Source organism: Giraffa tippelskirchi, chromosome 4 (genome assembly GCF_054371585.1).
Source record: "Giraffa tippelskirchi isolate mGirTip1 chromosome 4, T2T-mGirTip1v1.2.pri, whole genome shotgun sequence".
Taxonomy (NCBI): Eukaryota; Metazoa; Chordata; class Mammalia; order Artiodactyla; family Giraffidae; genus Giraffa; species Giraffa tippelskirchi.
The window spans coordinates 175241306-175255999 of NC_137278.1; the positions used below are offsets into that span (position 1 = coordinate 175241306).

Consider the following 14694-nt stretch of genomic DNA (forward strand, 5'->3'; position numbering starts at 1 on the left):
CAGGGAGGCCTGGTGTGCTCAAGTCCATGGGGTCACAAAGAGTCAGACACAAAAGGGCGACTGAACAACAACACAGTTACTTGGAGATTCATCCATGTTGTGGGATCAGTAGTTCTTTTCTTTTATCGCCAAGTTTGGAAATACCCTATAATTTATCTATTTGCTTGCCTGCTGATGAATGTTTGGTTTGTTCCTGGGTTTAAGATATCCAGAGGTGGAGTCATAGGGGAAGTGAACCCTTCCCTGCCCTTCTGCTTATTCTTCTAGGTAAAATTTTTGGCTAACAAACATAAGTAGAGAGAACAGTAATAGACTGGACATCAGAACACCATTAGATACCTCTGGTTCATGTCCCTCTCTTTAAGGTTGCATTGAGATGAATTTGCTTTGAGTTTAGGGCTTCTTCTTCCCCTGCTTTAAATCTGAGATGTGGGGACTGGGGGGGCGGGGGGAATGTACATCCAGCCCCAGACTAAATTATTCACACAATTGCAAGCGCAAAATTAAGACAAAGAGAAAGAGAATGTGGTTTCAGGAAACTAGACCCACACAGGTTCTGCTCTCTGTTCTGCTAATTACTGAACAAGTGACCCTGGGCAAGTGAATTCATGGCTCTGTGTCTCAATTTTATTTTCTCTAAAATGAGGATTATAATAGCACCTGCTTCCTCAGATTTTTGTGAGGTTTAAGAAAATTATACAGTGACTGGCCCAGGTGTGCATTCAGTAATTTTTAGCTATTGTTTTCTAAATACTCAATGTGTATATCTCTTTCAGGCTTCCCTGGATGTTCCTGTGGTCAGAAATTCATTGACATGTTTTTTATCTTTTGTATTACCTCTAGGTCCACCACAAGGCTGGGCAGATAGTAGCATTTATAGAATATTCATGTTTGAATTGCTCATCATTTTCACAGTGATGAAGTGATAACTGTTCCTTTGTTTCTCAGCTTGAGCAGTGATATCCTGTTATCCTGAGTTATCATTCTTTCTAAAATATTATCATTGATCTATGTTTCTCAGAATAGTATTTGAAGTTCAAGTATCCTCCTGAGAAGGTTGAAGAAAGAGAAATTTGTTGTTGGTAATTGAGAGGTAGCAAAGTATCAGCAGTCAAGGGCACAAGTTCTGGTTTAACATGGCCCAGGTTTAAATATGACTTTGAGTTCAGTTCAGTTCAGTTGCTCAGTCATGTCTGACTCTTTGAGACCTCATGGACTGCAGCACGCCAGGCTTCCCTGTCCATCACCAACTCCCGGAGTTTACTCAAACTCATGTCCACTGAGTCGGTGATGCCATCCAACCACCTTGTCCTCTGTTGTCCCCTGCCCCTCCCGCCCTCAATCTTTCCCAGCATCAGGGTCTTTTCCAATGAGTCAGTTCTTCGCATCAGGTGGCCAAAGTATTGGAGTTTCAGCTTCAGCATCAGTCCTCCCAATAAATATTCAGAACTGATTTCCTTTAGGATGGACTGGTAGAATCTCCTTGCAGTCCAAGGGACTCTCAAGAATCTACTCCAACACCACAGTTCAAAACCATCAATTCTTCAGCACTCAGCTTTCTTTATAGTCCAACTCTCACATCCATACATGACTACTGGAAAAACCATAGCTTTGACTAGACATGGCCTTTGATTAGACAGGCCTTTGTTGGCAAAGTAAGCTTTTTAGGATGCTGTCTAGGTTGGTCAGAACTTTTCTTCCAAGGAGCAGGTGTCTTTTAATTTCATGGCTGCAGTCACCATCTGCAGTGTTTTTGGAGCCCCCCAAAATAAAGTCTCTCGCTGTTTCCACTGTTTCCCCATATATTTGCCGTGAAGTGATGGGACCAGATGCCATGATCTCAGTTTTCTGAATGTTGAATTTTAAGCCAGCTTTTTCACTCTCCTCTTTTACTTTCATCAAGAGGCTTTTAGTTCTTCTTCACTTTCTACCATAAGGGTCGTACTTACTCATTTACTAGCTGACAGACATTGAGCAAGTTACCACTCAGAACCTTACTGTCACCTCTGTAAACTAAAGGTAGTAATACTGTCCATGCCATTGATTTATACTGAGGATTGACATATGAATTCAAGTAAAGTACTTAGAAAACTCCTTTGTACAATGTAATCATTTGATAAATGTTATTACAACATTTGATAAATATTATTATAATAATTATTATTATAAGGTGGTATATACCCAGATTTACAACAAAGTCCCAATGTCAAATAATCTGTTTCATTAGCTTAATTGCACTGTATCCTAGCTAAGGATTCAGAAACTATCATTACAATGGTTTTAGCTGTTTTTAATCTTCTTAGCACTGTTTCCTTACACACCTGCGTGAGAATGTGCTGCAAGTAACAATGATTTTATTTACATGGATTCCTTGAGTCCGTGCTGTGTAACAAGTTTAAACAGATGGAGATCAAAGAAAAAACTTGCTCTATTCCGAATCTTTATGGTCATATAGCTAAGAGAAATATGAACAGAAGACTCAAATTCTTGTTCACTGTTCACTGCCTCTGGCCATTTTAGCTCTGTGAGCCTCACCTGTGATATGGGAACAATGCTTGCTGTCCTGCCAACATCACAAAGATGCTTCAAGGATAAAATAAGATGGATAGAAAAGCCCTACATAAGCTATGAAATGATATACAGGTACATAATGGGTCTATTTATGTATGTTTAAATATTCTATCAAATTAAATGTTACAATAATAGAGAATTTTTATACATAACAGATTACTAACCAATTAGAAGAACATTATTTTGAGAAAATACTTAGAACCTAAATCATATTAATATATACATATTATATACTTTTCTCATTTCATTCTTTTCCACAATTAAGGGAGAATTGTGCATGCTCAGTCACTTCAGAAGTGCTTGACTCTTTGCGACCCCATGGTCTGTAGACTGCCAGGCTCCTCTGTCTGTGTAATTCTCCAGGCAAGAATACTGGAGTGGGTTGCCATTTCCTATTCCAGGATCTCCCCAACCCAGGGATCAAAACTACATCTCCCACATTGGTAGGTGGATTCTTTACCACTGAGACAAATGGGAAGCCCAAGGGAGTCTTTGCTTCCTACCGTTACAACATTCTCAATATTTCTAAATGTGCCCTTGATGTTCCCCCAAAGCGCTGCTGTCTGCTTTATTTCTGGCTCTCATCACTGATGTCTCTGGTCCTTGGGCCTTGCTTTCCCATACCTTGTCCTATAGCGTGGTGATTCTTTCTGCCATGGACCCAGAGTGGCAGTGCACCAATGATGTATGCTGCAGATGCTATATTGCTTGAAATCTGACTGTGTCATTTATGTGCTTAAAGCCCTTTCCTGGCTCCTACCTGCCTTCAGAATAAAGGGCAGACTCCTCAATAGGCCTCAAAGGTCCAGTTTCTCCTAACCTTTCTCTTTTTCTTGCCCTGGCCTCACTTCTCACATTTAGCCAGTGGCTGATACTCCCACTATATTTGATCTCCTTGAGTTATTTCCTTGTTCCCTGCTTTCTTTCAAGCCTAAGCTTTTTTATATGCTCTTCTCTCTAAGTCACCTGCAGTCATCTCATGAATTCTTCATCATCCTTCTTGTGCTAGCTGCAGCCTGGGCTGCAGATTTGAGTCTTTGGGGCTGATTGGCTGGTTCATCACAGAAATTACAATGCAGCCAACTGGCCTAGAGTGTGTCTTCTCCTCTGTGTGTACTCTCTGTGTTTAGCTGTTTTCACTTAGGGGTTCTGCATCAGCCTCTTCTTCGGATTCTGTTTTACCTTTCAGTATCCAATATGTGGGGCTTCCCAAGTGGTAAGAATCCGCCTGCCAGTGTAAGCAATGCAGGAGATATAGGCTCAATCCCTGGGTCAGAAAGATCCCCTGGAGGAGGAAATGGTAGCTCACTCCTGTATTGTTGCCTGGGAAATCCCATGTGCATAGGGTTGCAAAGAATTGAACGTGACTGAGAGACTGGGCACACATGCACACACATCCAATAAGCATATTTATATTTTAAAATAGTTTGTAGAAGGCCATTCAGGGCTGCCTAAGTTCATTCTTTTTGTGACAAACATTTATTCTGTACTAGCTATGTGCCAGGGATGATTCTCATTTAAGGAGGCGTCAAAGATACATGAATGATACTGCTGATTTGCGTCAACATGAATGGGCCTGGAGGGCATTATACTAAGTGAAAGTCAGACAGAGAAAGACAAATATTGTATGATATCATTTATATGTGGAATTTGAAAAATAAAACAAATTATGAATATAACAAAAAAGAAATAGACTCAGATATACAGAGCAAGTTAGTGGTCACTATTGGGGAGAGGAAAGGAGGGAGGGTCAATATAGACGTAGGGAATTAAGAGGTACAAACCAATAAGCATGAAATAATGGATAAAGATATGTTGTGCAATGACAATATTTCATAACTATAACCTTTTAAAAATTGTGAATCATCATACTGTAGACCTGTAACATATATAACACTGTAAATCCACCATACTTTTTTTAGGAAAACAAATCAATAATAATCATTGTACTACAGACACTCAGAAATGCCAGAGAATAAAAACATGCTAGATAAGCAAAACTTTATTTTATTTGCAGAGGGTATAGATTAGTTGATGGCTTTGTGTCCTACCTTTATCACTTTCCAGAGTGCTGGATAAGAGTCTCTTATCTCTGTAACTCAAAACTATGAACCTCATGACTCTGTTATGACTCTGTGAAGCACATTTGCTTCACACAGGGACCAATAAATATTAAACACAGTAAATATCAGATTTTGTTATTAAATTGAGACTTCTCTGACAGAAGCGGTCAGCAGCACCAAACTGATTAAATCTATCAACTAAATTTTTTGGCCATGCCATGAGACCAGGGATGGAACCTAAGCTCCCTGCTGTAGAAGCTCGTAGTCCTAACCACTGGCCTCCCAGGAATTCTCCAAAGCTATTAATTTATAGAGAATAGATAGTATTATTCTGGCATCTCTGACTAAATTGATCATATAGTATATTGAGGAAAAAAGCTGAAATAAACATAAAGAACCTGAACCCCAGTTGACCTTTGACACTTTGACAATAAATGATGAAAGTTTCATGCAATTCATTTCATTTTTCTTACCTGTAAAACTACAAGAGCTCATACGGTCCCTTCTAATTATACTAGACTTTTGTCATTTCTTGAATGATTTTCAAACTGGTTTAGAGAACTGAAATTATATTCCACTTGATTCTCACATCTCCTATTTCTATATTTCCTAGTAAGATAAAGGGAAATATTTTCTTGTACATAATCCTTTCTTTGTAAGTAACTTGCTAGGATAAGAGTTTCACAGTTCAGGAAGAAACATTATTGTAGCTGTGGAATAGTATATTGAAGGTTAATTTGAGCTTTGGTGCAGTGGAGACATTTATGAGTGCATTCTTTGACTGGATGAACAGCTTCTTTCCTTCAGAATCTGCCTTTGAATATCAAAGAAGACATCAAAGGTCTTTCTGCCTCTCTGAAAGATGCTACTGGTTATTAAGGTTTACATGAAGCACTTCATTTGTTCAAGGGAGTGCGTTCCAGGGAGAACCCAAAGACACAAATTCTCTTTGTTGTTTTTGTTAAACTGTAATCTTTCCCAATGTGAGCTGTGTCTTTGCTACTTTGGTCAGCTGAGAAATCTTTTTTCTTGCTTTTGAGAAGGAAATCATATTTTTGAACTTTTATTCTAAAAACTTAGAATTCAAATTCTTTCTTAAAGCTCTGAGTCTCTTATCCTTTATTGTGTAAATGAACAAAGAAAATCATCTTACTATGATTCATATTTTAAAAGAAATTTTATATAAAGCTATATTGCAATTAATGGGTGCAATATAGTTACAATTCTTTGCAATGTGATTATTTTGGTTACTATGGGCACTATTTAGGCAAAAAGTTATCAAGTGTTTATATATTCTGTGAAGTGCTTGAGACTCTAATAGGATATTTTCATTTCAAACACCAGAATTAAGATGAGGAAATGATATTTTCCAAGTGGTTCTTCTCCTTGATCCTGTGTCCATATACCAAACTTAATTAGCTCTAGATGGTAAGAAAACATAAAGGGAGAGCAAGAGAGGGAGAGAGAGAGAGAGAGTTAGCAGGAGTGGTGAGAGAAAATTTTAATTGGAAGAGCAATAAAGGTCAAGTAAATTCATTTCAGTTCAGTTCAGTTCAGTCGCTCAGTCGTGTTCAACTCTTTGTGACCCCATGAATCGCAGCACACCAGGCCTCCCTGTCCATCACCAACTTCCGGAGTCTACCCAAACCCACGTCCGTTGAGTCAGTGATGCCATCCAGCCATCTCATCCTCTGTCGTCCCCTTCTCCTCCCGCCCCCAATCCTACCCAGCATTAGGGTCTTTTCCAATGAGTCAACCCTTCGCATGAGGTGGCCAAAGTATTGGAGTTTCAGCTTCAACATCAGTCCTTCCAATGAACACCCAGGATTGATCTCCTTTAGGATGGATTGATTGGATCTCCTTGCAGTCCAAGGGACTCTCAAGAGTCTTCTCCAACACCACAGTTCAAAAGCATCAATTCTGCGGCTCTCAGCTTTCTTCACCGTCCAACTCTCACATCCATACATGACCACTGGAAAAACCATAGCCTTGACTAGACGGACATTTGTTGGCAAAGTAATGTCTCTGCTTTTAAATATGCTATCTAGGTTGGCCATAACCTTCCTTCCAAGGAGTAAGCGTCTTTTAATTTCATGCCTGCAATCACCATCAGCAGTGATTTTGGAGCCCCCAAAAAATAAAGTCTGACACTGTTTCCATTGTTTCCCCATCTATTTCCCATGAGGTGATGGGACCAGGTGCCATGATCTTAGTTTTCTGAACGTTGAGCTTTAAGCCAACTTTTTCACTCTCCTCTTTCACTTTCATCAAGAGGCTCTTTAGTTCTTCTTCACTTTCTGCCATAAGGGTGGTGTCATCTGCGTATCTGAGGTTATTGTTATTTCTCCTGGCAATCTTGATTCCAGCTTGTGTTTCTTCCAGCCCAGCGTTTCTCATGATGTACTGTGCATATAAGTTAGGTAAGCAGGGTGACAATATACAGCCTTGACGTACTCCTTTTCCTATTTGGAACCAGTCTGTTGTTCCACGTCCAGTTCTAACTGTTGCTTCCTGACCTGCATACAGGTTTCTCAAGAGACAGATCAGATGGTCTGGTATTCCCATCTCTTTCAGAATTTTCCACAGTTTATTGTGATCCACACAGTCAAAGGCTTTGGCATAGTCAATAAAGCAGAAATAGATGTTTTTCTGGAACTCTCTTGCTTTTTCGATGATCCAGCGGATATTGGCAATTTGATCTCTGGTTCCTCTGCCTTTTCTAAAACTAGCTTGAACATCTGGAAGTTCATGGTTCACATATTGCTGAAGCCTGGCTTGAAGAATTTTGAGCATTACTTTACCAGCATGTTTCAGCTTGGTAAATATTCATTGGTTGTCTTATTATATTTAAGGTATATAGCTGTCATTTGGTAGTGCAAATGAATAAGAAAGAAAACTCCTTGATTATCCAGGTACTCATAAACTTCTGAGAGAGATGGATAGACGCATTTTTTACTACTACCAGGCTGATTATGCTAAGAGCTGTTATATAGACACCGAGGATGTCTGTACACAAAAGTTAAGGAGAGAAGCTCCTAACGAGAGACCTGGCCAAGCCAAACTCTGCACTATATATTTTGTGTAAACTTGGCAAAGATATTGACTATTCTAAAGACCCAGTTTCCTCATCTATAAATGGAGATAATAATGTTGACCTCTAAGGGTCAGTGTGAGGATCACAGGCATAAAAGGATTATATAATTTTACACACAGAAGATTATATGCATAAGTAGTTATATGCAGTGGCACAATGTCAGACATTTAGTAAGAGTTCACAAAATGGTAACCATGTGGTAAAACTCCAGAGAAGGAAGAGATCAAGTCCTACTGGGGTTTTCCAGACACCTTCTCAGAGAAGGTGATGTCAACTACAAACTGGCATTTGCCAAGAGCATTTGCCAGTGACTGAACAACAAGGACATTTGCCATCTGCCTCTGCAGAGATTGAACCCTGTGCCACTGCAGCTGCCAACTTTCAACACCACCTGAGGGGAATTCAGGGTGGAGAGTGAGGCATTTTTCTGTGTTCCAGGGAAACTGGTGAAACAGGTCTTTAGATAGTTAGATATTTTCAGGAACTGATTTCATGATCCCAATCCTTGCATCTCTTCATATCTAGAAAAATCACTGAATCCCTTCATGGTTACATCAGCTCCTCACGACTAGCAGAAAACCTTTTGTAAAGTAAGCACTTGATTACATTGAACTCCCCTTCACCAAAATCTTATATATTGCCCTTTCCCCACTGCCTCTTTGGATCAGTGTCTCGGAGCTACGTGAGACGCTGTCTCCTGAGCCGCAGCCCTCATTTTGCCCCAAATAAAACTTAACTTGCAACTCTCAAGTTGTGCATCATTTTAGTCAACAGCAAGATTTTATTTTGGTCTTAAATATTGAGCAGGTCTCAGGAGCTACGGAAGGGAAAGGAATTCAGGGCACAGGAAGCTGTGTATTCAGAGGTTGCAAAATATACAAAGAAGAACCTATACAGCATTGGTAGAGGAGATTTGGGTGTGTCTGCCTTGGGAGATCATTTGAATATGTAGCTCGTGGTTAGGTTTTGGAGGCTTTGAATGACAATAAATTTAGACCTTAGTGAGAGTTACATATTTGGGATGAGTTTCATAGTTTTCAAAGAGCCTTCTCAAACATTAAAAAAAACTTTATAGTCTATGAGGTAGGTCAGGCAAATAGTACATAATCCCATTTTATGCCTAAAGAAATTTAGCTTTGGAGAGGTTAAACATCCTGTTCTAGACCACAGAATCAGTACATGGTAGATCTAGAACTGGGTCTCAAATCATTTGACCTAGATAAATGTTTTGCCCAAGATGCTACCTGTGATTGCTGTGAGGACTACTGCAGGTATTAAGGGGAGAGATAACAGGGGCCTGAAATAAGGAGCTTCCATGGAAAGTAGAAAAGGAAGCACAGACTGAAAAGCCTTTGTGAAGGTAGAATCAACAAGTTGGAAGGACTGGTTAACTATGGAGGGTAAACTAAGAGGAAGCAGTTTAGGGCTCTGAGGTTTGGAATCTGATTAACTGAGAAGGTGAATGCTAATACTCAGGGGGTTTGAAGTGCTTTTATTGTTGGAATGTTGGCTGTCTTTGCAGCAGCAAATCTTGGAGCAGTTGGCAGAAATTGAAAAGTAACTAATGGCATTTGAATAGTGTCTTACGTTTACACATCACAATCAGGTTCTTTATCTCATGATTTATTTAAGTAGCTGAAAACACCTGATATAATGATTAAATATTGTTTCTAGTTCTTTGTTCTTGTCATCTATAAAATGGATATTATAATGATTTGCCCCCTGGAATTATATTGTATGAGAAATATATTTGAATTACAACAGTGTCTGGCACATAGAAATTGTTTTCCACCATTGTTTTGATTTTGTTGTTGCTAAGTTCCAGTTCTGCAGATCATATATAATGGACTGATGAGGAAAATCCCACAGGCCAATTTTTATAGGGATGAGGGGCAGAGTGAAGAGATTAAGTAACTAAATTCCTGGAGTGTTCTCTGTATTGATTTATGAATTTCAGTCTCCAACTAGAGGAGGGAAGCCAGATCATTTTTGGCTTATTTTCTGTTTTGTTATGGGTTAGAAAACAGAAATAGAAACCTTGAAATAGAGGTCGTTTATTTAACCATTGATCACTCTACTCCTTCATTTCTATCAGAAGCTAACTTTTAATGGAGAAATTATTTGATCCCCTTAGATTCACTTCTTGAGGGAATGAAATTTTTCATGGAAGAAGAATTGTCAAACAAGGGAGAGCCTCATACATAAAATTCCTCAAAATAATACCCCCCAACATACTTTCTAAAAAGTAGAATACAAGAAATTTACTTCAATATCACATTTTAAAAGAAATCCCCAAACCTGGAGTTTGTTGTTTTAGGAAAAGAAGGAACCACTTCTGATTTCATCCATTATGTTAAAATTAACAGAAGTTGAGAATATGAGCCTTCAGGGGCTCTTACCTATTCAGCTCTGCCCTTTTGAGCACCTTCTCCCACACTGTCATTCTCTCCCTTCCTGCTGTTTATTTTAACTCCTAACGAAATTTCTGGAATATCCAGAGTTTAGTCTTTGTGGTGTTGAGCTGAAAACAACATCCATAAGGGACTCTGGGCTGAGAGAGAGAGTATGCTTAGGAGAATTTTAGCAATTTAGGATCACAGATCCTGTTTAGACTGAAAATCAGTTAGACTTTTATGTCAGAAAAATGTATGAGTGTACATATATGCAAAATGTTACTAATCACTTCAAGGGCTGTGGACTCCCTCAACCCCTTCTTGGCACAGGAACTGTGCCTGTTTTGTGAGTGCTGAGAGTATCTCAGGGCTTGCCAAGCTCACGGTTAGGAGCTAACAGAGAAGTGCTAAGTCATTTCAGTCATATCCAACTCTTTGCGACCCCATGGACTGTAGCCCATCAGGCTCCTCTGTCCATGGAATTCTCCAGGCAAGAATACTGGAGTGGGTTGCTTATTTCCTTCTCCAGGGGATCTTCCTGACCCAGGGATCGAACCTGTGTCTCTTACGTCTCCTGCATTGGCAGGCAGGTTCTTTACCACTAGCGCCACCTGGGTACAGAGAAGGGAAGAAGATAAAAAGTAAATATGGTGCTTGTGGGTGAATCCAGTCCAGATCTTGCTGAAAGAGACTCAGTTTGCTGTATTCCAGATTCTTCCCATTTTCTCCACTCCCTAAACACCTGGACAGTTTTCTAAGTACATACCACTTCTGTCAGAATTGTTGCTTTAGTAACAGAGGACCTGATGTTAGGAGAGACAGGGAGAAAAATGGGGAACAAAGACATGATCTGAGTTGGTCATTTGCTCTCTGTGCCAGTTAGGCACATTTAACTATTAGAAAATGTATGAGGCCATTGATATTTTCCAAATATCAAAACAAGTTTCTTTTGGAGTTGTTAATTCATTAGGCCTTACAGGAGGATTTTCCCAGAGGATCTCATTCAAGTTCAAAGTTTTGAGGGAGGCAGAGAAATATCCTCTGAGGAAAAATATTATTGAAAAAACAGTAACAGTGTAGGGGAAAAGCAAAAGTTGGTGGACTGTAAGGGTGAGGGAAATGGCTGCAAGATTTTAGGATTAGATGCAATTCTTTTTGTCTCCTCTCTACTCTTTCAGTTCAGTTGAGTTGCTCAGTCATTTCTGATTCTTTGTGACCCCATGGACTGCAGCACGCCAGGCTTCCCTGTCCTTCACCACCTCTTGGAGTTTGCATAAACTCATGTCCATTGAGTCAATGAAGCCATCCAATCATCTCATTTTCTGTTGCCCCCTTCTCCTCCTGCCCTCAGTCTTTCCCAGCACCAGGGTCTTTTCCAGTGAGCTGTCTCTTCACATCAGGTGGCCATTTACCTTTTAATATGTAGTTAATATGCATGCAGTTTGCACATGGAAATTACCTCTGGATATAACCAAAGAATCTATGCAAAATTTGATATTGAATAGAAAGTAAGCAATCACATAATCTAAAGCTGTGAGGCTTGCAGCCTCCTGCCTCTCCCCTTTACTTGTCTTTAGTCAGTTGGCAAGCCAATATATGGACATGAACTGAGCCAGTGCACTACTGCAGACTTGGGAGCCCTACCCTCTGTTTGCCCATTCTGGAAGATCATATTCTGGTAACCAAGGAGGAGAATTCTCTGCATATCATCAAAGGATTTATGGAAAAGTTGACATTGAAAAGAAAGTAAATTGTCACATAATTTAAAGTTGTATCCTGAAGATCACAGAGAAAATGACACATGATGTAAAGCAGGTGGCCACTGAGCCCACCTTTGATGCTTATTAACTTTGTGACTTTGTAGAAATCACATAACCTCACCTGACCACGGCATTTCTTCCTTTTTTTAGTATAAGATAGTGATCCCCCCAACGGAAAAGGCACTGGCGACCCACTCCAGTACTCTTGCCTGGAAAATCCCATGGATGGAGGAGCCTGGTAGGCTGCAGTCCATGGGATCGCTAAGAGTCAGACACGACTGAGCGACTTCACTTTCACTTTTCACTTTCATGCATTGGAGAAGGAAATGGCAACCCACTCCAGTGTTCTTGCCTGGAGAATCCCAGGGATGGGGGAGCCTGGTGGGCTGCTGTCTATGGGGTCGCACAGAGTTGGACACGACCGATGCCACTTAGCAGCAGCAGTGATCCCCAATCTTTTTGTCACCAGAGACTGCTTTTGTGGAAGACCATTTTTCCATGGACCCGGGACGGGGGGTGGTTTTGGGATGATTCAAGGACATTACATTTATTGTGCAATTTATTTCTATTTAATATTACATCAACTCCACCTTAGATATCAGGTAGTAGATCCCAGAGGTTAGAATCCCTGGTATAGCAAATAGATTATTTGGGAGATATTCAATAATATAACTCATTTATCCTTCTGAACAGAATTATCCAGTAGATGTCATTTCACAGTTGAGAAAAATAGGGAGGTATGAAGAGGTTATGAAACTTGCTCAGGTCTCCTAGACAGGGCTGGGGGTCTGAAACTCAGGCAGTCTGGCTCCAGAGGCCATGCTCTTACCTTTGGTCTTTGTTGGTTTGAAAATTGAGACAAAGGGTAAGGGGCAAGTGAAGAAAGATATGGATCACTCTAGATTGGAAGGTATTGAGTTTAATAAGCAAGGGAATTCAGGTACAAGATTTGTCTTAGGTGGCTGCAAGATGAATAGATCTCTGTTTCTACCTTCCAGAAACTTAAAAAAAAAAATAGAGAGACCTGAACTGGGTTCAGTTCACGTGGCCTCAATGACACTTTACTCTCTCAGGACTGTATCCTTGGAACATCTCCCACTGTGGGAACCATGAGCTGAGTGTCTATTCTAAGCATGGGGGTGGGGGGAGTGGGGAGGAGAAGAGCTTCTGATTGCCCAGGTCTAGTTCATGGGTCAACCATCAGTTACATCTTCCAGTGATCTCCTGCAATAGTCTTTTTCATTAACTGCAATTAATGCAGACCGAATGAAACAGTTTTCAAGACCAAGGTATATTTCTTTTGAAAGAAGAACATTACATATGTGGTAGACTCTTAGCATTGTTTGGGGGAAATTTTTTCTTTCCTGTTTAAGGTATATGGCTAAAAGCAGCATGTATGCTAAGTCGCTTCTGTCATGTCTGACTCTTTGCGACCCTATGGACTGTAGCCCACCAGGCTCCTCTGTCCATCGGATTCTCCAGGCAAAAATACTGGAATGGGTTGCCATATCCTCCTCCTTCTAGGGGATCTTCCCGACCCAGGAATTGAACCCCTGCCTCTTACATCTCCTGCATTGGCAGGTGAGTTACTTACCATTAGTGCCACCTGGGAAGCCCAAAAGCAGCATGAAACCATTTTTTTAAAAAACTGTTTTGGTCATAAGCTATGTAAGTACATATATACTTTTGGACTGATAGAAACTGTTTTTAATTTAATTGACTCAGAGACATGACCCAGAGTATTTAATAAACTCTACATTGGAGTTCAATAACATGATCTAGTAACATGATCTAATAGCAAAGGATATTTCCACATCCATTTCAAGTTGTTAAATCAATAAATAGTCCTACAGACCCAGTCACTCTCTTCTGCTGTTAGAGTATCTTAATCGGCCAGTTAAGAAGACCAGATTTGTGAGATGCTGCTCTTTATCATGAACTTCCTATTAAAAGTTATACATAAAAGTGTCCTTCTGGTTATATGTAATCTCAGCCAATAACATAATTAATTATTTACCCAACATTAAAATATATTTGTGAGATAAGAGGATTATCCTAAAAGTGGAATAAAATGAAGATTATTTTTCAAAAGAAGCAGAAACATGCATCTAGAGAATATTCTTGCAGATAGGATTAAGATGCCACTGCCTGCATGAAAAATCTTTATTGTGCTTGCATGTTTGTGATGTGGGAATTGTGTGTGTTATGATGATGAAAACTGTCAAATTTCAATCCATCTGTTCATTGAATAGTTTATGTCTCAAAAGCCCCTTTTCTACTTGATTTTCATTCATGTTTTTGTTTCCATTATCATATATTTTTCATACTGTTTTCAGTGAAGTCATGTTCTTTGAAGATACTTTTCCTACCAGTTTTGTAGTTGGTGTTGCCTCTAAAATGTCTTTAAGAATTTAAATTTAGTCTGAAAATTTGCCGATTACCTTGATCCACCCTAAAAGAGGGCTTTGCATAAGTGTGAAATTGAGATGATGTTAAATTTATGCATACCCACCGTTACACTGATGAGATAATTGGACTGATGCCACATATTTATTCCAAATTTTGGATTTGGGCCACTTATTCAAATAGGTCTATGATATTCATTTTAAAATAATAGCTATGACTACTTCAAAATATAATTTTTTACTTTTATTCCACCAAACACTGCCCAGTGACTTCAACACTGGCGGTGTAATTGGTCCTGACTGAAATGAGAAGAATGCCCAGATTTACTATGAACAGAATTCATCCTGGCATCACCGTTACCTCAGTCTCTGTAGTTCTCTTGCCCAAGGTGGCCACAGGTCCCCTGT

General features: G+C 39.7%; 1 long non-coding RNA gene across 1 annotated transcript in view; it reads right to left on the minus strand.

Annotated features, from left to right (window-relative positions):
• The window catches only part of LOC145546030 (uncharacterized), a 1126586-nt gene that overhangs the window by 775132 nt on the left and 336760 nt on the right, over positions 1–14694 (minus strand). The gene's annotated exons all lie outside the window — the stretch shown is intronic.